Here is a 25,041-nt window from a genome sequence, read left to right on the forward strand (position 1 = left end):
CTCTCAGGGGCCATTTCTGCCTCTCTCCTCCCCCAAGGGGCAACTGGACACAGGCTTAGGAAACCTGCCTCTCATTTCTTTAATGTCCCAGGAATCAGGGAGTTCCCAGCGTGGCTCAGCAAAAATAAATCTGATTTGTATCCATGAGGACGCAAGTTCAATCCCTGGCCTTGCTAAGTGGGTTAAGGATCTGGCATTGCCGTGAGCTGTGGTGTAAGTCACAGATGCGGCTGGGATACCGAGTTGCTGTAGCTGTGGTGTAGGCTAGCAGCTACAGCTCCGATGTGACCTCTAGACTAGAAACTTCCATATGATGCAGTTGCAGCCCTAAAAAGAAAAAAAAAATTTGTCCCAGGAATCATATTCAGTGGACAAATGACCCTGAGGTCCACCTGCATTTCTGTAGGAAATGACACTTCAATGGAGGGCTATCCCCCTGCTACTGTGGCTCCTGCTCTCCTGGAGCTAGGTACATACGTCCCCACCCACAAAGTCCAACAGCCTCACAACACTCAGAGAATAGGAAGCATGAATGCTCCTTGTAGGTGGCCCAACAAGGAAAAGAGAAGCTGTTTTTGTTTTCGAGCAACCCACGATTTTCAGACTCTTGTTTTTTTTGTTTTTGTTTTGTTTTAATTTTATGGCTGCACCTGTGGCATATGGAAGTTCCTGGGCCAGGAACTCAATCCAAGCTAGAACTTTTTAACCCACTGCATTGGGCTAGGGATCAATCGTGCACCTCTGCAGCGACCTGAGATGCTACAGTTGGACTCCTAACACACTGTGCTACAGTGGGAACGCCCTCTGATTATTTTAAAAAATTAACCACAGAAAAGACTAGCTATACCTCTCTCCCACCTCTGCTTCCTGTAACTTATTCTTTCCCGTTTTTCGTAATTCTCATCTACGATTTTTGTCTGTGTTATGAACAAAGTTAGAGGTTTTAAGACCTGGTTTCCCTGATTGTTGAAATTATGCCACAGGAAAGGGAAGGACATAGAACTTTCATGCCTCTTTGCCTCAGCCACCACCACAAGGCCCTGTTCACAAGGGCACCCTCGCTTCTGACACCAGCAGGTCATCTTGGTGGGTTGACTTTTCATCTTTCCTAATAAGCAAATCAGATACACGATTAACAGTTTCTCATTTGTTCAAACAGAAACTTGTGACATCAGAAAACTCTGAGCAGTGTGGTGTTGGAAGCTCCCCAGCCACCAGGCCCAATAAGGTTTAACGCTTCCCTGGGCTGAAGACGAGGCACAGATGGAGTGAAGCTGCGTCTGGGCTTAGCCCTTTGCATTGTGTTTTGAGAATTCTACTGAGGCTAAGCAACCAGAAGTTTCCGTATGGTTTTATTTTTATTTGTTCCAACAGTCAACCATATGCTACTGCCTCAAACCAGCCAGTCACCCATAGGTAATAACACATGACTTTTTTTTTTTTTTTTTTTGCATTCCACAGGGGTGGTATTGGCTCATGATGGAGGAATGCAGCTGATTCTCTCTTAATGGCAGTGCCTTTGGGGAGATGTGGGATGTTTGTTTCAAAAATGATAAAGTTTTAATTGGAAAAATCCCTTCCATCACCCTTTCTACAGGTTTATGAAGCTAGTTCTTATTGATCATGTGATTTTGATTACCGCCTAAGATGAACTCCAAAGTAAAGCTCAAAATAAATCTCATCTAAGATATTAAAATGTGTTGGAAATACAGGTTTGAGGACAGGGTAATTCTCTTTCAGGCTAAGTTGATGGCCTAAAAACCTCTGCATGGGTTATGGTCCATCTCTTAAATTTATCTAACACAACTCATTTGGGAAATTTGTAAACAATAGAGATCCCCATTCTCCTATTTTGGTGATTGGGTCTGTAAGTGTACAGAGCAGTGGGGATGTTGCCCCCTCACCAATGACCTCAGATGACTGATTATATGAGTGGAGCTTTTCTGCTGTCAAAGCAAGGATCTAAAAAACAAGAGAGCCTCAAGGTCACGTTCATGGAAGACAAACCTGTCATTCTTCGATTTCCAGCTCTGGATTCAAGTGCATTAAAAGTTCTCTCCCTGACATCAAAGGACAACAACCCCCTAATGCCTGGATTTCATTGATTTCCTTGATCAAGGAAAATCCTTGATGTCAGAGGAAAGAGGCAGCTCAAGCCCTTGGTGGACCCAGTTTGTATCAATAAATGAAACAGATCCGAACCTCCTATTGGTAACAGAAATCACCAGTGTAGCATTTTAAATATGAATTTGTGAATTGAGGTCACCCACACACTCATACACACACATAAACCAACCTGCTTTTTCAGCCTTCCTGCTCTAAAAGGATCTGATCTACATCTCCTGTAAATTCTGCCCACTTAGGAAATGAAGAGTGATGAGATTAACCCAGCACTTGGAAAATAAAATCCTGCTGTGGGAATCTAGAGGTGTTGCCTTCTTTCATATTCCCTCTTCTCAAAGGGAACAGCCCTAAAGCTCCTGAAAACTGGTTACAAATTAGAGGTTACAAGAGAAAGTTGACTAAGCAAATTTTAGTATATTCATTCATCAGAATATTATGATGCAACCATTATGATACTTACAAATAATTGATAATGACATGGGAAAAGACAATATAATGTTCAACAAAAGAGCAAAATGCAGAGCCATATAATAGCATAATTTCAACAATTACACATAAATACATAATCGTATATGCATAAACAAGACCAAGGTATAAGATACAAAAATATTTTATTTTACAGCAGATTGGTTACAAATAACGTTCATGTAATTCTTTAGATTTTTTTCCTTTTTTTTTTTAACTAAAATTTGGTTCATCTCAAGGTAATACAGGAGGAAATTACTTCCAAGTTAAAATAGTTTAAACATGTTAAGAAACATGCTTTTTCAATTATGGCTCTGGGATTTGAGCATACCCACTATGTGTGGGGACACCTACCATTAGTAATAATCAGATTGGGATCAGGAAAAGTTTTATAACTGATGCCACAAAGATATTTGAGAATGTTCAGGAACATCCAATGCCATGTCCTGTTCCATGCAGTCCATCCAGATCAGAACTCCAAGGGCAGAGCAAGCAAAGGAGCTGAAAAGATGACTGATAACCAGTTAAATGGACGGTGTACAGTGCTCTTCAAAACACAGAACACTTTGATATTAAATGCATTGTTGGATCTACAGATGAAACAGAAACCAGTGAGTAAAAGCTATTAGAGGATTCAGAGTTCAGCCTGGCACTAGAAAGGACATTCTAACAATCAAAGCTCCTGAGAATGTCAGTTCCCGAGCCAGTCCGAGCTCAGTCTGAAGATGGAGGACCATTTGTCTAGGATGCTAGTGAGGGCATGGTCACCTACAGTAGACAAAAGCTGAATTAGATAACATACAAGCTTTCCTGGGACCCTAAGGTTTCAGACTTACAAAGCTGCAATTTTATTTGACCAAGCAGGCAGGAGAGATAGGACTACTCCCATCATACAGATGAGAAAGTTGAGGCTCAGAGTGATAACTAACATGCCTAAGTCATATAGCTAGAGTGTGGCAGAACCACTAACTTCAAACCAATGATGTGAGCACCAGTTTATGCATTCAAATACCATGGAATATGTATAAAGCCAGGATACCAATAACTCTAACAGGGATTTGGGGAAATAGATCCTTGAATGGTAAGCAGGAAGAAGAAATGGCAACTTCTCCTCAACTTTTGGCTTTTGTGACTGGATTACAGTTCACATCTTCTTGTTTCATCCAACACCATGGCTTGCTAGGAAAGAGTCACAGGTGAAGCTGTAGTCCAATCCAAAGCTTTGTCTTCTGAGAGGTTCTCTGAATTTTCTTAGGGGCTCAGGGAATTGCCCTCCACACAGCAGCCCCACTTGTCTTGACTGGGTCTGAGGCTGGGCAGGAGCTGCCAAGACAGGAAGGGAAAAGCCATGACCTTCTACCAGGATGAAGAAATGCTTGGTTCCTAAGAACACGAGCCTGCTGTAAGGGAAGCAGGAGCCTTCGGCCTCTGGTCCCAGGAAGTTGCTGAGCTCACAGTTATGTGGTTCCCAAGGGAATATGTGAAGTATTCCCACCAAAGAAAACCCAGTGGCACAGAAGAGACCTAGGCAGGAGCGTTGGTCTTTCTCATCCTTAGTTTCCGGAATTTGGTCAAGACTGTAGCTGTTGTTGTTGCTCTGCCACAAAGAAACATCATGGCAGGAGGGAGAGGGAGAAAATTCCAGTAGAGTAAAATCGGAAACAATAGAGAAGTTTGGGTTTTTTTTCCTCCTTTTCTTTTTTCCCATTAAACTGTCAAGCACTAACAGTATTAACAGTGTACTCAGCATTCCAATATCCATGAATGGTGATTTCATTCAAGTGAGGGCTAGGAAGAAGTAAAAAATCACTCCAGTTAACATTTATTGAGACGGACCATGCAACAGGCACTCTACTAGAGCATCTTCCAAGTGTTGAATCATGTTAGCCTCCTGAATATCTTATGAGGTGGCTATTATCACTGTGCTTATTTTACAGATAAGGAAATACACAGATTCCGATAATCTGTTTTACTCCTACAGCTCAGGTAAGAAACTGAGTGCTCAAAGGTTGTGTGAACTTGCCCAAACATTACACAACAAAAGAAAGAAAGATCAGTATTAAAATTCTAATCTTCTAGATCAGGTCTTATGGTCTTCCTCCAGCCTAAAAAAAGAATACCCTAGACCAGGGTTCACAAATCATGACCACTGCATCTTACGAAACTTCCTGGCTCACTGAAACTCCCTGAACAAACTCTGTTGAGAAGTGCCTGCTGTGGCTCAGTAGGTTAAAAAGCTGACATTGTATCTGTGAGGATGAGGATTCTATCCCTGGCTTTGCTCAGTGGGTTAAGGATTTGTCATTGCCACAAGCTGTGGCATAGGCCATAGATGCTGCTCGGTTCCATGTTGCTGTGGCTGTGGCATCAGGGGGCAGCTACAGCTCCACTTCAACCCCCAGCCTGGGAACATCCATATGCCACAGGGGCAGCCATTTAAAAAAAAAAAAAGAAAAGAAAAAACTCTCTTAAAGAAGACTGAGAAGACTGAGACATCTAATTGAACCAAATGTTCATTGGACATCTACAGTGAGTCAGTGCCTCTCTCTGTCTGGTACTCTCATAGCTTATGGATTCCTTACCACTGACTTGCAAAACTGTCTTTATCGCCTTATTTATAGAATAAATGAGGATTCTGAAGCCAGTCTTCTGACCATTAGCGCAGGCCTCTCCACTTCATATCTCAGGTTACCTCCCCAAATGGACAGTTCTTGAAACAACACAATAGTTAAAACCATTTACACTTGATTCTTAGCCACTCTGATCTGAATAGAACGCTGTTAAAATTTTCTCTAAATGTCTTAGCCTTTAATAATTAATTAAACTGAGCTCATAAACAGGATAATCCTGACTCTACCCATAATGAGGTATTTTACTCTCCCTCATACAGTTTTACTGATGGCTGGCTATAACCACAAAAGCAATGCCCATCTCAAGGAAGAGAACTGACATCTCTAAGGTTTGGTTCTCCATGTTACCTTCTCATGGACTATGAGGAACCTCAAACCCAGAGGTCAGGTAAAACTGGTTGGAGGTAAGCCTTTCCAAAAAGAAAAGAACAGATTCATTTTTAAATCAAAATGAGTCTTTGGAAAACATTATGGAGGTTCCTGAAAAAACTAAACATAGAACTACCACATGATCCAGCAATCCCACTCCTAAGCACATATCTGGACAAAGCTATTCAAAAAGATACTGGCACGCCAAGGCATAGAAACAACCTAAATGTCCATCAACAGATGAATGGATTAAGAAGACGTGGTACATATACACAATGGAATACTACTCAGCCACAAAAAGGAACAAAACAATGTCATTTGCAACAACATCGAAGCAACTAGAGATTCTCATACTAAGTGAAATAAATCAAAAACAGAAAGACAAATGCCATATGAGATCACTTATATATAGAATCTAAAATATTGCACAACTGAATATATCTACAAAAAAGAAATAGACTCACAGATATAGAGAACAGACTTGTGATTGCCAAGGGGAGGGGGTGGGAAGGAAGAGGGATGGACAGGGGGTTTGGGGTTGGTAGATGCAAACTATTAACATTTAGAATGAATAATGATGGGGTCCTACCATACAGCCCAGGGAACAACATCCACTCTCTTGGGACAGAACATGATGGGAGACAGTGTGAAAAAAAGACTGTGTATACATACACACACACACACACACACACGTGCGTGTGCGTATGTGTGTGTGACTGTGTCACTATGCTGAAATTGGCACAACACTGTAAATCAACTATGTTTTTTTAAAAAATGAGTCTTTGGAGATAGAACTTTATCTGCATCTACCATTTACATAGAGAATAAATATGCATCAAATATGTAGCTGGCATAGCAGGCATGAACTCAGCCAGCCCTTGGCACTTATGAATTAGCAATTTCATACAGAAGATTTCAGTGAAGCTCTGAAGTCAGCCACATGAGATAATCTGTAACATCAAGAGCATGTAAAATAGCATAGTTTTCAGAAGGATTGAACTTAAGCTGTAAGCCAACTACTCACACTACAAAGGCAAGGGGTTCACTGGACAAAGACTCTGGGGATACAGAGGTGTCGACTTTTGGAACAATCTCACCATACATTGTAAAAGTGAAAATAATACCTCCTGGGATTCTGTCATAACCTCTCAGCAAAGAATGTCCCTGCAATTACCTCAACAGCCCTAATAATTTCAGTTGACTATTGCTATTAATAGAAACCCACTAATTCAATCAACTATTTTCTACAGAATCAGTTAAGAAGGTTTCTTAACTAGTTTTTTCCATTAGCCACATTCATAACTTCCAGAGGAAATGAAGCATTAAAATTTATTGCTCTGAGGCACTGGTCAAATCACCAACAATCAACTACACACTATGATCTTTATATACCACTTCCTATATCCTCACAATCTTCCACATCAAAACCCAATTCCAGTCTCAAGTTCTCTCTTGAGATGCTTAAATGTAGGAAAATGCTGAGGAAGCAAGATGAGAGTGAAGGGGAAGCCTTCATTTCTCATTCACTTATTAATGCAGTACAAATTAAATAAATAAACTTCTCACTTCATAGTATGCCTAGGACATTTGCTGGTAGAGAGGACTGACTGATAGTTGATTGCAGTGGGGCAGAGGACTTTGAATGGTGTCCAATTTTATTTTTTAACATAAAAAGTTTGCCATGGAATTAACATGTGCATCTTATAGTCTTGTATGAGAACTTTGTCATAATAGGATGCTTCAAGAATGTCTGGATAAGCAACAAAATGATTCCATTAGCAGATGGCTTTGAGGATGGTACCTGCTGAGAACTCTTAGTCTGTCTTTAGGTTGTTCACCAACTCAGTTCTCTTGACTCAACTCATTTAATGTTTACAGCAGCTTGGATTCACATACTTTCCTTGGCCATCTGAATTAATCATGAGCATCTCATTCTGGAGGTTTCCAAGAGATAGTCAGGTAATACACAGAATCAGGAGGGGCAGCTCATCTCTCTGTGCCACCATGAGAAGGTGATGAGCTTGAAGTGGACCACAGGTGGTCACCAACCTTGGGGATGGCTTTGCTCATGATAATACTGGCTAAGTCTCTGACCCATACCTTCTTCCTCAAGGAAAAGTCATAGCACAGGTCCTCATTTTGTTCAGAGTAGACTTGTAGGAAACTCCATGTACTTTGCATTTAGTGCCCTGGATGGACTTTGTAGGGAACCACATGGTATTTTTTTCTAGCACATAGGATTCAATTAAGCAACAGAAGATCTCTCATATAATTTGGCTTCTGTATGGTCATTGTTTATTTAAAATCCTACACTGAGGATAGAGGTCAGAGGAGAATGTACTCTTGTGAGTAAGCATAGCCAAGGTGAAGGCACATGTGTACACGCATGCATGCACACAAATACACACACACACGTGCACACATGCACGCACACACACACACACTTATGGTCAGTGGTAACAGGGCTTCATCTTCCTTATAAAGTACAAATGAAGGCAGAGTATACCAGAGTAGAGCAGCCTTTCTCTCCTTTACTGGCAACCCCAAATCTTGCACCCCTAATTTGCCTACTATCACAATAGATATTGCCAAAAGCCACCCAACAGCCATAGCTGGAAGACATCGCCTTCCTTGACTCTTTCTCTTCCCACCTTCCTTCCTAGATTCCCCACAGTTACAGGTTATACAGCATAAAATCTATACCAAATCTTTCCATGTTAATCTATATCGACCTATCTTTATAAATAATATGCTAATTCTGGCCACCATAACTTCTTGCCTAGACTGGCCTCTTAACTGCTCTCCTTGCCTCTATTCTAAGAGATATGTATATCCAATTTGATTCACAATACATTTGCTGAATTCTGAAGATGCACAAGAACACAAAGAGGCAAACCTGACATTTTACTGTGCTTAGAAAGAAAAACACTTCAAGAAGAAGAGACGGGGCCCAGTGCAGGAACTGATTAAAGCACTGGAAGGAATGGTGAATTGATAAGGAGAACCTAAATCACATTTTGCATGAGGACAACATCCCAATATTGGGCACAGCTATAGTCTGAGGACAAGCCTGGATAGCTGCAAGAAAACTGCAGTTCCTTAGCTGACAGATAAACTAGCAGTTATTTTTTCACAAGCTGGAGTGACAAGATTGGAAATTTGATGGATACTAAGCCATTTTCCATGGGAAATAAAAAGGTGGAGGAGGAGAGTACTGCATGGGGTGGAAGATCAAAGCTAAACTGGATATTCCTGTGAGGAAAAGTGAATTTCTAGCTGTTTTCCAGAGCTGAAGACATTGGAAACACAAAAACCTCAACAGAAAGCCACAGGGAATCACACCACGGAAGGAGGGGATAACAAAAAAGACTGAATCTTGCCAAAGCTAAAACCCAGACAAAACCCAGATCAATCTCTCATAAAATTGATGTGGTCATTTTCCGACCCTAAAATCTTAAAAAACAAAAGAGAAATTCTCACTTCAGGAAAAGAGCATCATTTGGATTATCTGTGATTCTTTTCTATGCTGTCTAGCATACAATAGAAAATTGCTAAACATGAGACAATGATAGATAAAAAGACCTATGATGAAGCCATACAAATAAAATGACATGATAATAACATAAGGAAAAATGAACCAATGGATCTGAATAGAGAATGCAGAAAGACACCTAACAAGTTTACAGTCCACAAATTTGTGACAAAGGTCACTTTGCGAAGTACTGGGGAAGCATATGCTCATCAAGAAATGATTTTGTTTCAACTGCATGGCCATAGAGAAAAACAGTGTGCAAGCTTTACTCTTACATCATATCATACACAAAAATCAAGGTGAATCACACATAGAAATGTGGAAGACATAGTAATAAATATTTTATAAAAAAGTAGGAAACCATTTTGGTGACTTTGATGTAGGCTGGTTTCCTTAACTCCAAAGTTCTAAACAGCAGTAACTATATAGGACTAGGTTACAATTGAGAACTTTTGTATCTTAAAAGACACCACTAAAATACTAAAAATGCCAATTACATAGTAGGAACATATAGGTTCATATGCCAAATACAAATATAGCAACCCCATCCCGAACTTCCAAAAGTCAATAAGGCAGGTAAAATAATAGCATAAAATTCAAAAGATTTGGACAAACATACAAACAAAATGAAATGAAAATGAACTCAGATACAGAGAACAGATGATTGGTTGCCAGAGGGAAGGAGAGTGGCAGTACAGTGGAACAGATGAATGGATTAAGAGGTACAAACTTCTAATCATAAAATAAATAATAGTGATATAATTAATATATAGCATAAGAAGCATGGCCAGTAATACTGTATACTATAACTTTGTATGGGGACACATGGTTACTAGACTTATCAAGGTGATCATTTCATAATGTATGCAAAGGTCAAATCATCATGTAGCACACCTGAAACTAACATAATTGCCAACACAGTGTATGTCAACTGTATCATAAAAAGAAAAAAAAGAGGTGAACAAAAAATTAAAAAATGAGGATTTCTAAGTGAACAATGGACTTTGGTAGTCATCAGGGAAATGTTAAAACTAGTGTGTGTTAATGTTTCATAATTAAAGGATAAAAGGAAAAATACAGAAAATATCAAGTGGTGGTATATGTACAGTAACCAAAATGCTCATTCACTGCTGATAGGAGTATAAATTGGAACAATTACTTTGGAAAACTATTTGGCAGTATCTACTAAAGTTGAACATAATTCCTCTGAGATTGGAGATGTGTCTATATGTTCACCAAAAGACACATGTAAGAATATTTGTAGAAGAGTTATTCATATTAATCTCAAATTATATAGCTCAAATAATTCACAATATAATTTGGAAGAAATTCAAAAACATAATTTTGAACAAAAAAGACAGGGATAACAAAGAACACAGACTTGGATTCTATTTATATAAATGTTATATGAAGTATAAAACCAACTAAAACTGACCTATGCTATGTGAGGTCAAATCAGAAATTGAGGGGAGGGAACTGACTTGGAAGAGTATTATGGGGCCTCTGAGGTGCTGCAGTGACATGAGTGCTGGCTACACTGGTGTGTGTTCATTTGTGAAAATCCTACAAGTGGCACAGGGATGACATGGGCCCTTTTTAATGTATAGTTGCCTTAAAAAAATTAAAATAGCCATAGTAGGAAGAAAAGAGGGACAGGAGTCTAGAAAAAATTAAAGTCTTATGTGATTTAACTTTCTTCCTTGGAACCAGCTTTGAGAAAGCTGTTAAGATTAAAATCATGAGCTATGCATTGACCTAATTTAGGCACAAAACCCTCACACTGGGAACTTTTGTACATTAAAAGACACCACTAAAATATTGAAAATGCAATATTTCAATACATGTACATGTATAAACCAAGGTGACTGTAGACATGGTGACATTATTGCCTCTATCACACATCATCACACTATCTAGGGGAACAATGAAGCACTAAAAAAAAATGAAAAATGACTTATCGTAATCACCCCAAAAACCACACTGATTGAGGCCACATGACCAAGAAAACGACAGAATCGCCCACTTCCATCTTGTGCAGAAGGAGCAACATAACAGATTACCAAGGAGAAATTGTCACAGCCATGCTAGTGAAATTCTACTGTGAAGAGATGAGAGAGCAAATGTTTAAGATTTAAGACAAGTCTGTATCTGTCTGAGAGTTCAGATTCTTTGGTCTAGTCAGAGACATGATGCTGAAAAGTAAAAAGGAAATCAGACATAATATTTATAGACTGTTAGTCTGAGTCCCAAATGGCATAGAGATGAAGGAAACTTAAAAGGAAGAATGATTGATCATATATTGTTAAATGTACTAAGAACCACTACGGTGAACCTAGTTCTCATCAAAAAGGAGAAAAACTGGTATAGATAGCATCTTCTCCTCCCAGTGGTCCTTGGCTTGGCAGATTCCCAATCTTGTTTAAAGTTTGACTCAAATATAAATTCCTTATAAAATAAATTCTTTCCTCTCCCAAGAGGATTAGTTAACTCCCTAGTTTTTATCTTCATAGTCCTTTGCACAGTTCTTATTCTAATTATTATGTACTTATCACTCTAAACTGCAATGTTTCTGTTTGTATCGCTGTCCATTTCTACCAGTATATGCAACCTCAAGGGCAAAGGTTACCCCATAGCATACAGCACAATCTTTTGAAATGTTTTAATACTTTTATTACAAAAGAAACACACATGGCAAAAAATTCAAAGCAGCGTAGACAAATATAAAAAAGAATGGTTAAAAACATCCTTTTCATGATCTAGACCAAAGATCAGCAAACTTTTCTCATAAAGGGACACACAGAAAATACTTAAGGTTTTTTGAGGAAACTCCATACTGTTTTCCATGGTGGTTGCACCAATATATGTACCCACCAACAATGTAAGAGGGTGCTCTTTTCTCTGCACCCTCTCCAGCATTTATTTTTTGTAGACTTTTTGATGACGGCCATTCTAACTGGTGTAAGGTGGTACCTCATAGTATTTCTGATTTGCATTTCTCTAATAATTAGGGATGTTGAGCATCTTATCATGTGTTTTTTGGTCATCTGTTTGTCTTCCTTGGAGAAATGTCTATATAGATCTTCTGCCCATTTTTTGATTGGGGTATTGTTTTCCTTTTTTTTTTTTTTCAATATTGAGCTGCAGGAGGTGTTTGTATATTTTGGAGAGTGATCCTTTGTAGTCACTTCATTTCCAAATATTTTGTACCATTCTGTGTGTTATCTTTTTGTTTGTTTGTTTTTTACTATGGAAAACAGTAAGGAGGTTCCTCAAAAAACTAAAAATAAAACTACCATGTGATCCAGCAATCCCATTCCTGGGTATCTATCTTGAGAAAACCATAATTCGAAATGAAACATGCACCCCGATGTTCACTGCAGCACTATTCACAACAGTCAAGACATGGAAACAACCTAAACATCCGTCAGCAGAGAAAACGATAAAGAAGATATGGTACATTTATACAATAGAATATTTATTCAGCCATAAAAATAATGCCATTTGTAGAAACATGGATGGACCTAGAAATTATCATACTAAGTTAAGTTAGTAAGACAGTGAAAGACAAATATTATATGATATCACTTATATGTGGAATCTTGAAAAAAGGATACAAATGAATGTATTTGCAGAACAAAAAGAGACTCACAGACTTTGAAAAACTTACGGTTACCAAAGGGGACAGGTGAGGAGTGGGAGGGATGGAATGGGGGTTTGGGACTGGCATATGCAGTGAAGTGTATGGATTGACTGGCCAACAGGGACCTGCTGTATAGTACAGAGAACTTTACCCAAAATTCTGTGATAATCTACATGGGAAAATAATCTGAAAAAGAATGGGTATATGTATACATCCATTCAGAATAACTCAATCACTTTGTTGTACAGCAGAAATTATCATGACCTTGTAAACTACCTGTATTTCAATAAAACTTTAAAAATGAAAAAAAGAAAAAGAACAAAGCCACTGTAAATCCAACAAATATAGTCACCATGAGAAAGTTTACTATCTAATACTTTGCTCTCATTTCTCACCTACACTAATGCACACGACCAGGCCTTTTTGTATAGAAGGATTTCTTTAGCAAAATGCTGTCTTTCAGCAACAGCAAGTTTATCTTTATAAAATCTGTCTGTCCCCACAAGCACTGGGACCTACCTTCAGGCACAGTACCTAGAATGTTCCAAAGAAATTCAAAGGGTAAAGGACAGTCACTTAAATGCAGGGACCTGAGGATCATACCTGAACATAATTTTAGTTTTCAGTGAGAGCCCATGGCTGTCCAGGTAAAAATCCCTCACTCAGAAGTTCCCATTGTGGCTCAGTGCTAAGGAACCCAACCAGTATCCATGAGGACAATGGTTTGATCCTTGGCCTATGAGTTGCGGCATAGGTCACAGACACGGCTCAGATCCCAAGTTGCTTTGGCTGCCAGTTGACAAAATGCTCTTTTCATAATTCTAATTAAGAGAGTTGTGGGAAGTGAAGAACTAAACCAAAGAACTTCTACCTTCCAACAGGCAAGCCCTGGGTCAGATGTCCATGACTTTGGATTCCCATAGCTTCTGTCATTCTAATTAAGGAAGACCTCAAACCTTTGGCTCTGGGCAAAGTATGACTGGCCAATTACCTGATAACATGTCTCAGTGGCACTGTTGTGAGTAAGTGTCCATGTTGTCCACACTGCCTCTCCAAGGGTCAGCGGCCAGCGGAGAGAAAGCAAATGGCAGCTTCTATTTCTCTTCCGGGATAACAAGCTGGAGAGGATACAAGATACACATCAGTGACGCCAGGTGAGTCATTCACATAGATAAACGGAGGTCATGAAAAGAATAAAACGGGGCTGCACCCTGAGGACAGGGGGACTTAGAAAGGAGCACAGTTAAGATTTTTCTTCTCATGCCAAGAATTCTGCCTACCATCACTCTGAACTGACTTGGGGCAGTGAGATCCAGTTTTAGAGGCAAGGTCAGAGCAAAACTCAAATTCCTGACCTGTTGCTCTTGAGATGATTTACAGCAGGTTTCTTAACCCCCTGAGCCTGTTTTCACTATGTTAGAATAGCAATGATAATACCAACTTCAAAGGGGTTGTTGTGAGGTTTCAATTAAATAACATTGAAATTCATGTGCTTACAGGGAATTGCTCAAAGGGTGTGGTGATTTTCATTATTGTTAAAAGCCAGCTTCTGCTATCATGTAGATAGCATACCTGGGTGGAGCAGCTGCTTTAGTGTTCAGCAAACTCAGTTCCCTGTCTCCAACTTCCAGCCTCAATTAGATACAGGAGCAAAAGGCGGTATTGATGACTCATTTACAATGGTGGGCACTTAAAATGACACTTGCATCCACCGTTGATGACACCTCACTTGCAGCAAATCTTGTCAGTGTTGTGCATGGTCACTCTGTAAAAGCTAGTAATGACCCACCGGTCAACCTGGACCAAGCAACTTGTTCTAAAGCCCAGTGCATGAAATTTGTGTGGTTTCTCCTGGAACCCAGGAGCCCTGTGCCCAATCTCTATGCTTCTCCCCAATCACTGAGGTCCCTGACCTGATGGACAGGAGTGCAGGCTTCAGCCAAAACATAAACTCTGTCCCCAGGCCTTGGCAAAAGATGCCTGCGCAAGTCTGGGTCTCATAGTCCCTCTTCTTCCAAATGTAAAACACAGAGTTAATCCAGCAGTTCCCATTTCATCTGTCACAAAAGTGTAGGTAATAATGATACCTGTCCTCTTCATCTATTAGGACTATGATGAAAATGAAACTGAAGGAATGCGACGAAATTCCTCAAAAGCGAGTTATTCTGAACACTGCAAAGGTACACTACTGATCTAAGGCAGTATAAAAATGTTCAGGAGATCTCAGCAGAAATAGAGACATGAGACCTGTTATGCATATGTAAAAGTTCACGTCAGAGTATTGAGGTACTTTTATTCCTATCTAAATTCTAGAATAAGCTCTGATCTTTCAGTAGAAACCATGCACAGTATGATTTCACCTTTGTTTCTCACCAGGCTTTTTTTTTTAATTATTTTTATTTTTTTCCGTTATAGATGGTTTACAGTGTTGTCATTTCTCTACTGTACAGCAGTGACCCAGTCACACATACATATACACATTCTTTTTTCTCATGTTATCATGCTCCATCATAAGTGACTAGATATAGTTCCTAGTGCTATAAGCAGGATCTCATTGCTTATCCATTCCAAAGGCAATAGTTTGCATCTATTAACCCCAAATTCCCAGTCCATCCCACTCCCTCTCCCTCCCCTTTGGCAACCACAAGTCTCTTCTACAAGTCCATGATTTTCTTTTCTGTGGAAAGGTTCATTTGTGCCATATATGAGATTCCAGATATAAGTGATATCATATGGTATTTGTCTTTCTCTTTCTGATTTACTTCACTTAGCATGACAGTATCTAGTTCCCTCCATGTTGCTGCAAATGGTATTATGTCATTCTTTTTAATGGCTGAGTAGTATTCCATTGTGTATATATACCACATCTTCTTAATCCATTCATCTGTCAGTGGACATTTGGGTTGTTTCCATGTCTTGGCTATTGGGAATAGTCCTGCACTGAACATACAGGTGCATATGTTTTTTTCAAGGAAAGTTTTGTCTGGATATATGCCCAAGAGTGGGATTTCTAGGTCATATGGTAGTTCTATATATAGAATGGCCATCATTAATAAGTCCACAAATAACAAATGCTGGAGAAGGTATGGAGAAAAGGGAACCCTCTTGCACTGTTGGTGGTGGTGTTTTCCACTATGGAAAACAGTATAGAGGTACCTTAGAAAACCATAAATAGAACTGCCATATGACCTAGAAATCCCACTATTGGGCATATATCCAGACAAAACTTTCCTTGAAAAAGTCACCAGGATTTTTAACTATTGAATCTGTCTGATCTGAGTAGAACCTGCCCATGGGTAGTAACCATTAGATTCTGAGAAGTCAGCTTCTGCCTCACACTTGCCACTTCTTTCAGGCCATCACCTTTGGCCACTGTAGGGGTGCTGTCTGACAAGTTTCTCTTCTGGAGACAAAAATGCAGTCTCCATACTTTCTAGAGTTATAGGACAATAATTAAGATACATATAGGAGTTCCCATCATGGCAGAGCAAAAATGAATCCTACTAGGAACCATGAGGTTGTGGGTTGGATCCCTGGCCTCCCTCAGTGGGTTTAGGATCCGGCGTTGCTGTGAGCTGTGGTGTAGGTCACAGACAAGACTCAGATCTGGTGCTGCTGTGGCTGTAGTGTATGCTGGCAGCTGTAGCTCCAATTTGACCCCTAGCCTGGGAACCTCTATATGCCCAGTATGGTCCAAAACAAACAAGCAAACAAAAAAATACCCGTAAAGCCATGTCACATAACGTGCATTTTCATTTAAAGACATGGTGGTGTGGGCAGTGTGGTTGAGGATGTCTCTGAAAGAATTTACTAGATAAATGGCAGTCTTTTTTTTTTTTAATTGTGCTTGAGAAATAAGTTGTAATAACAAAAAAGCAACAACATCCAGATAAAATTAAATGTGCAAATAAGCGCCATCATTGCTTTAAAGGATATGACAGAATTGGGGAGGGCATAGATTTTTAATTTCTCATTGAGCATTCAATATATCCATAATCATTCAAAACTGACATCATAGGTTAAGTGATTTTAATCTCCTTTCTTTCCGCAGTTGCTCTTGCAGTTTTTTTGCCTACCATGTACTTATGGTCATTTCAAAAAATCTCTACTTAAAGTTTTCACTACTATTCATGGCACAATGCAAGCGACACCACTGCCACAAGCCTTTATAACCATCCCAGCCAGAAGGGGTCCCATCTCACCTTTACTTCTCTAGCAGTTGTGCCATCATCTTCTACTGCCTTACATGAATGTTCATAACTTTTTGTATCACTTCACACACACCTCTTGATCAACGCCTGGAAAATACTAGGTTCTCAGCAAGTATCTGTGGAATTAGAAGTTAATAATATAATTTGTATAAATTCAAGAGTATGTCCCTCACAGACTGTATTCCTTGAAAGTCAGTAATTATTAATACCATAATAAGATACTTCATGTATTTTTGTGCCTAATTCTACTCTATTCATAACTCTCTAAAAATTTGGTTCACTCCCAGAGTCAATTTTTAGTTAACTTTTCTAGTAAGTTCTAGCAAATTTCAAAAAGGGGTTTAATTTCTATTCTTGATGATGCATTTTGTAGCTAAAGATTCCACATTTGTTTGCCAATACAAAAATGATATAAAACAAACTACTACACCTTTATATCTTACTGCAAATAGCAGTACCTGATTTTAAATAGTAGCATTTAAATTTCAGAAATTTTTATAAATACATATGTATGTGAAACACATAGATATATATATAAGGGAAACACCTAATTATGTGAAATATAAGGTCTGCTCATTCCCAAGTCAAGGGCATAGATCAATGTGTCATCTTTATTTTTTTCAGAACTTGACTTACAAGTACAAAGTGTTCAACACTCCCAAGTTGAAGACTCTAAAACACTGTGTCAAACCTGGGTTTGTTCAGAGAAACAACCAACAATATATCATTGGGAGTTCCTGTTGCGATGCAGCGGAAACAAATCCGACTAGGAACCATGAGGTTGAGGGTTCGATCCCTCGCCTTGCTCAGTGGGTTAAGGATCCAGCATAGCTGTGAGCTGTGGTATAGGTTGCAAATGCATCTGAGATCCTGTGTTGCTGTGGCTGTGGTGTGGGCCAGCAGCTATAGCTCCGATTTGGGAACCTCGAAAACAAACAATACATCTTGGAAAGCAGAAAGTCTCCATACATTAAAGACAGCTAGTGAGGAGATCTGAGATTCAAGTCTAGGTCGATCTGCCTCCACATCTTATGCTTTTTTCTTCAAAAGCATCTTAGCTTCCATGTCACGCTGCACTTGCATTCTTGATTTAGGACCAGAGCCCTGATCAGAAAAGGAAAAATTTAAATTTGCTAAAGAAAGCCAATTCTATTAAAATGTAAAAGGTCAGGTGAAAAGATCTTATACAAATGATTACCTAATCCAGTTTTCACAGCCAATGTTGAAATGAAATCAGATTTTGTTGTTCACTCAGAAATTTATTAACCAATGCCAGACCTCAAAATTTGCCCATAACCTTATGCTCAATAAATCACCCAAGTTTTGCTACTAAGACTCTCTAAAGATGAAAAGGAAAGTACAGAAACAATGCAGTCACTATTGGAGCTAAGGAATGAAATGTGATAGGCACATATTAAAAACATTCCTTTTTACAATGATTCAGTGCTTCCAAAACCAGGATTTATCTCCTCTCAAACTTTCCTAAAATCCATTCAAGATGTGATAATTTTACAAAAATCTTAAAGGGCTCTGATTTCTAAGTCCTACATTACAAGTTATAAGGGCAAGGATAGATCCGGAGTCAGATGAAAGCAGGTACCAAATGGGTCTCTGTCCCTTACCCCTCATAACAGCCTAGTTAAGTCACTTATTCTCTTGAACCTGTTTTTGTTTCATGTAATGTAACAACCTCTCACAAGATTAATGTGAAAATTAAATAAACAATGAATATGAGGCTTTTTACCCCCAAAAGTGCCCATTAACTATGAAAGCTGTATGGATTCATCTCAGGTCTAAACATATTTGAAGGGGAAGACATGCATGTCAATCGGTCATGCAAGTTGATAAATGCAGTATTAACACCATCATAATGACGTTAAGGTAAGTAACGTACCTCAGATGAAAGCAATGAGCAATGGTGCCAATGAGAGAGACAGGGGTCAGAAACCAAAACATTTTAATCATATTCAGCATAAAAATATGAGGAAGAGATATTAATGCTTACTATCTACCACACAAGAATTTCATAGGGATTAATGAACTAATGCTGGTTAGCATTTTGAAACTCAGTGAAAGAAAAAATAATACACACACATCACAAGGAGGTAGATACAGCATATAAAATTAGGTCATGTATAAAACAGGTTGTGCAGAAGCAACATGTCCTTGTCCCTGGCAAATTATCTGCACTCAGCAACATCCTTGATGCCAGAGGATTTCCTCATTTGGTAGAGATCTTGCAAAGGTTTCCATCAAAAAAAAGCTGTCCTGTATGACAAGGATGTAAATTATCAGTACCTAGATTTAAATAATGGCTCTCAAATTTTGGGAATTCCTCTGAACACACAAACATAAACTTACGGTGTAAGGAAAGGCCTATCCTGAGCACATCAAAAATTACATCTACAAATGGCCACCCCAGGAGCATCAGCAAGAGTCAAAGGAAGGAGAAGGAGGGAGGGAGACAAGGACACCATTCAGAATTCTTGACAAGTTATACAGGCAGCCTACGGTTACTATAAATTCATACCTTTAATCGTGGTATTATTATAGTCATTAGTCTTTCTTAGCCTTGGCTAGGAAAAAAGATCAGACAGGATATGTGGTGCCTAGACCTCACCTCCTTCTGGGAGAAGAAAAATTATAAAGGGTTGATTAACTGTTCCTGTTAATGGGCTGAGAGAAAGAAAAGTTCTGGAAATGGCAGTGACACAAATGTGGATAGGACATTTCAACAATGCCGTTTTAACTGTCTCAAGATATGTGATTCTGTCAATTAATCCTGATTAGCACTGATTCCACTTTACATTTGAAGAAATTCAAACTCTAAGTAGTATGTTCACTTGCCCAAAGTACATGACAATAAATAGGACTAGAAGATAAATTTTACAATCTTGCTTTTCACTTCAAGTCTCTTCCACCTAAAAAGTTTCCTCTGATTCCCCAAGCTCCAATTTACAAAAAATACTAACTTTAAGTGTTACTTTTTCCTTCATGCTCAGATCAACTTGGGTAGACAACTTGGGTAGATGAAGCTGATTAGCTCTGTCTTTAAGGACATATCCAAATATACTAAAAAAGGTACGTGTGCTGTGGGGGAGGGGGGATGATGGTTGGCTTTAAGAAACAGAAGACTTCAGACAAGAGAAAAAGCTCACTAGTTAGCAAATTCTGGGTGCTCAAACATTGACAGTCACAAACTCTATCACCATAATAAATAGCCATCCATCCATAATTTGACCCACACTGTCCCTGTTTGGCTTGTAAGCATAAACACCTAAGTATGCATGTGACACACAAATGCACACAACCAGACAATACATTTCATTCCTTTCTTAAATGAACAAGTAGCTGGCTTGCCAAAGATGTACTTTTTCTCTGTTTTTCTATCCACAGTCTTTTAAGAATAGGTAAGAGATACTCTGCAGCTTGGATCACAGCTGATTCATGTTAAACTGACAGCTCTGACAGACTGAAAAACTACAGATTTCTTTTTCAGAGTCCTTTGATGTGTCTGAAACTTCCCTTTAAAGCCAGAAGTTCTGAATTAACTAACTGAAGAAGCGCAAAAGTTTTAAAAAGCCAAATTTAAATGGGATAAGTAATAATGATATTAAAGCTGTGATTATTAAAGACGGGAATGAGGGCAAAGTTCTCCAAGAGCTGGATGGAGAGACTCTCCGCAGCAACTGTATCAGTAAACTTGTATATAAACAACATACAAACCAGTGTCCTCCACGCTTGATACTTGGACAGGTGGAAGCTCTGGGACAGGGTGTCAATACTAAGTGCTGTTATCATGATCTGCATCAACACCATCTATACCTATGTACCAAAGAATTCCTGATGAGTGGGTATGTATTTTACAATGTTCAAACTTTTATTTCAAAAGCTTACAATGAGCACAATGCAATGCTGTGTCTCCTGGAAGGTTTCTGGAAATTCTGTCACAAATGAAGATATGGTAGAAGTTGCTGGGCTGGATAATCTATGCATATTTCAAAGAGCAAACTCTCAATTTCCTGCCTGAATCCCCACTTAGCTACTTAGGTGTTTACTTTTTGCCTGTTCTTGGTCACAATGTTCCAAGGCCTACTTTACAGTAGCCTGGGGAACATCCATAGATGTTTTAAATAGTCTTTAATCATTACCAGAAAAGCTGTTGTTTTACTATATTCTGCCAATAAGAATGCTGATTCATGTTAAATTGACAGCTCTGACAGACTAAAAAACTACAGATTAGCCCAAATCTAAAAACTCACATGGCATGGCCCCAAACCCCCAACTTTCACCCTTACCAACCTCTCTGCGTCTAGCAGAAGCTGACCTAACAATCTCTCTCCCTAGGTGTCAGCCTCCTATAATCTATCAATCCTTTTCACCTCATAAGGAAAGGTCAAACCTTTTCTGGGCTCTTCACCAGAGGAGGTCAGGCAATGAGGGGGATCAGGCAGTTACTACCACTGGGATATTGATGTTTCTAGGACTGCATTACATTAAAGAAAACAACGATTAATTCACAAATTGCAAACCCCAGCTCCTAACACACCTGCACAACCTCTGGGGCCTTTAGAAGGGTATGCAGGCTCTCTCTGTAACTCGCATCCCCTGAGTGCCCAGGGCTAAGGACGGCAGTAAAGGGCAATGACAGGCCATCGCAGTTCTCATCCACTTTAGGCTACCCTATAAAAATGTCATCTTGGACATACTAGAGCTATCAGTGAGCTTGAAGCCAATAAAGGGGAAATCACTTCTTAGAATATCAGACAAACAACCCTAAAAGTTAACCCTTTGATCCCCACATTCCAACTACTTAATTCCATCCTACTCTCCGCCTGGTCTTCAACTCCACCAACCACTGTGACAGGAAGAAGGATTTACAGGCTAACTTGGCAGTTTCCTTTAGGGTCGGTTTTGGGAAAAAAAAAAAAAAAAAAAGGATGTCTCAGCAGGAGGGATGCTGGCACATCCTGGAAGTGCTATAATCCCTGCGCCGGTGGGCAGAGGCTTCATTCGCACACTCCCCAGTCACATAGGCTCTCCACCAGACCCTACAGCCCCCTTTTGCGCCCCCACCCCCACCTCTTGGACTCCGCCCATCACCTCTTTCCCTACTCACCCGCTGCGGCGGCGGTCGGGACGGGCGGGGCACTTTGGTGTGCTGGAGTTCCTTGCCCCCCTCTAACTTGCTGTTTGTCAGCTTCAGTTCCTCCATCCTGGAAGCCTGCGTATTTTTTTTATTATTGTTCCGGAGTCTACGCTCCCGCTGCCCGAAGTCCCCATGGGCTTCTCCTGCTCCATCTTCTCTCGCTCACCTCGCACCGCCCCAGTGCCGGGGGCGCTCTGGGAAGGGGAGGGAGGAGCAGGAGTGCGTCCTTGCAGCCGCTGGTAAGGGGACCCTGGGGTCGGAACTCTGGTACTGCAGGACCCGGCAGGAGCCACCACCGCAGGCTCCGGGGGCCGGAGGACCGAGGGCCCCGCGCCGGGGAGAAGAGCGCTCTGCACGGCTGGGGGGCGGCCGCCCGCGCCAACTTTTCCGGTCGCGGGAGCGGAGAGGAGCGGGGAGGGGTTCCGGACCTGGGGTGGCGGCGCAGAGCTCTCCGCGGGCCGGCTGCTCGGGGGCAGGCGCTCAGGACCTCAACTCCAGTCAAGTTGGGCCGCGGCGGGGGCAGGCGGGGCCGGCCGGAGGCGTCGTGTTCAGGTGAAGGCGCCTGCGCCTGCGTGGAGCAAGACGCCGCCACGCGGACGTCTCCGAGACCCCGGCGGAGCCCAGGCTGAGCCCACCGGCCACAGAAACACCTGTTTGGAGAGTGCTTCGCTGCAAGCGCTGCGGAACCTGCCTCTTTTGCACTGGGGGCTTCTGGCTTCGTTCTGTTGTTCTCTCTGCAAGGGACTCAGATTTCCTTTATGGCAGGACTCTCACCAGTGTCTTTGGGAAGAGGGGGATTGAGGGATTCCAGCCTTCCCCGCTTTGTCTCAGTGAATTGGCATCTTGATCTAACCCAGGACACAGGCAATGGGTCTTGGCCGAGGCCAATTGCTGGAAGGGTACTAGAGGTGGGGTGCGGTTTTGTGTGTGTGTGTGTGTGTGTGTTAAATCAATAGGTTGATCTATCCTATCTTAGATATAGCTATAGATATGAATATACATATTATTCACCCTAGGTATCTACGTATCTACTTATCTGTGCCTCCATCTATCTCTCCAGTGATGGTGATTGTATATGTATTTATGAGTTTCTCCATCAGTCTTTATGCTTCACTTCTTTTCCCTCATCTTCTATAATACTCATTCTGTCTAAAACCAGTCACTTTGCATAATCGCATTGAAAAAGCACTTTGCTACTAGCTATATTCTTAAGTCCTTTATGTGTTTATGTAGGTATATACCTCTCCATGTATATGTAGGTATATGTCCTCCAAAACACTATGAAGTCCTGAGAGACTCAAAATGGAGCTCAAAATGTGGGCTTGAATACATTTTGTTTTTTTGCACACTATTGCGGCCCCAGGGTTTAGCACAAAACCCAAGATTCCATAGGCAATCTTATTAAGAAATTATATATGTGTTTATATGTATATACACACACACACAAACACATATATTCACCAATTTATTTTTATCAGCCCTCACCCTTATGAAAGGAGACATGCTTTCTGAAATCTTGGGGTGAACTCTCCATACAGTTAGCAGTCTTTTGTTTGTGTACAAGGTGCTCTGCCACTAATTTCTGTGAGATCTAGGGAATCACCATGCTTGGTTGCTTAAGCTTGACAATCAGTGGGCTGCAAATGAGGAACATTCTACAAAATAAGGAACCAGTACAATTTAAAAATATCAGCATTGTGAAGGACAAAGAAACTTAGGAACTGCCCCCAATTAAAAGAAGGTTTAAGAGATAAAAAAAAAAAAGCAAAAGGTGTGATCCTGGATTGGATCCTAGACCAGGAACAGGACATTAGTGGATCAACTGGCAAAAATTAAATAATGTCTATAAATCAGTTGACATTATCATATTGTTTATTTACCAGTTTTTAAACGGCACTGTGGTTATACAAGATGTTTATATTTGTGGAAGCTAACATTTTTGCAACATTTTTTAGTCTGGTACTATTTCAAATTGAAAAAAAAATGGTATGATTAAAAACATAATAAAAGTTTTGGGTTAAATGACCTTTAAAAACCTTTCTGAGCCTAGAATTCTTCAATCTTATGACTACAATATCTACCAAGCCAGCTCTACTGCTGCTAACTGTTGCAAAGTTCAAATGAGTCTTTAGGAAGGAAAAATGACTTTGAAAATTGCAAAGGATTTCTTAAAATCTAAACCTTTTCATGTAGACAGTTTATTTCTACAAGGTTGAACTGTCCTCAGATTCCTTTGCAGTTTTAACAAAACTGGGAATCCTCCTGTATGCACATGTAGGTACTCAATATTCAAAAATGGATTCTGGAAAGATAATAGCTGTAATAACAAAATGTAAAAGTTCCTCTTCTAAATACATATTTTGTTTCTTCAATGGCAACTTTATTGAGAAATATATCTGGATCTGTGATGGGACCCCTAAGAAGGAAACAAAGTAAATCTTACTCAGTAATAATTAAACCTTTTCTAACTTGTTTAATGGAAGGTTCTCTTACACAAGCTCTTTTGTTCAATGCATTGTTAGAAGAATCTTCTGAGTTATTCTTAGAACAATCTAAAGCAAGAGTTACAGCAAGCAAAGCAGCCTTCTTGGCCATTATATTTCACTGTTTACATGAACAAGAGAGCATGCTAAATGGTAGTGTATTTCACTCTTTAAAGAAGCCTGGAATATTCTTTAATGCCTACAAGTAAGGGCTTATACTTGGACGAGCAAACTGTATTCTGCTAATAAAACAACATGCCCAGCAGTTGAGGTCTGTCCTTGGGAAGGAGAAAGGAACCTGTGGTCCTTCTCCCTCCCCAAACCACAAATGCTATTTGTTAAAATCTAGAAGAGCTGTTTCTCTCTAGTCTCACAATAGTTTCTTAATATTGCAGAAGCATTTGTTTAATGTCTTTTGTATAAACCTTCCTAACTTCC

The 25,041-nt window shown here is 40.0% G+C and overlaps 1 long non-coding RNA gene across 2 annotated transcripts; it reads right to left on the minus strand.

Moving 5' to 3' along the window:
• Positions 1-2,719: 2,719 nt before the first annotated feature.
• LOC125115954 (uncharacterized) lies at positions 2,720-22,631 on the minus strand. Of its 2 annotated transcripts, none has more exons than XR_007132212.1 (4): positions 22,091-22,631; positions 16,963-17,087; positions 13,752-13,878; positions 2,720-4,377 (listed from the first exon to the last, which is right to left on the minus strand). It is a non-coding gene; the product is annotated as an uncharacterized LOC125115954 (long non-coding RNA). The 2 variants fall into 2 exon arrangements; XR_007132211.1 differs by having other exon boundaries at positions 2,725-3,912.
• Between the last annotated feature and the right edge of the window lie 2,410 nt (positions 22,632-25,041).

This window comes from Phacochoerus africanus, chromosome 15, assembly GCF_016906955.1.
Source record: "Phacochoerus africanus isolate WHEZ1 chromosome 15, ROS_Pafr_v1, whole genome shotgun sequence".
Taxonomy (NCBI): domain Eukaryota; kingdom Metazoa; phylum Chordata; class Mammalia; order Artiodactyla; family Suidae; genus Phacochoerus; species Phacochoerus africanus.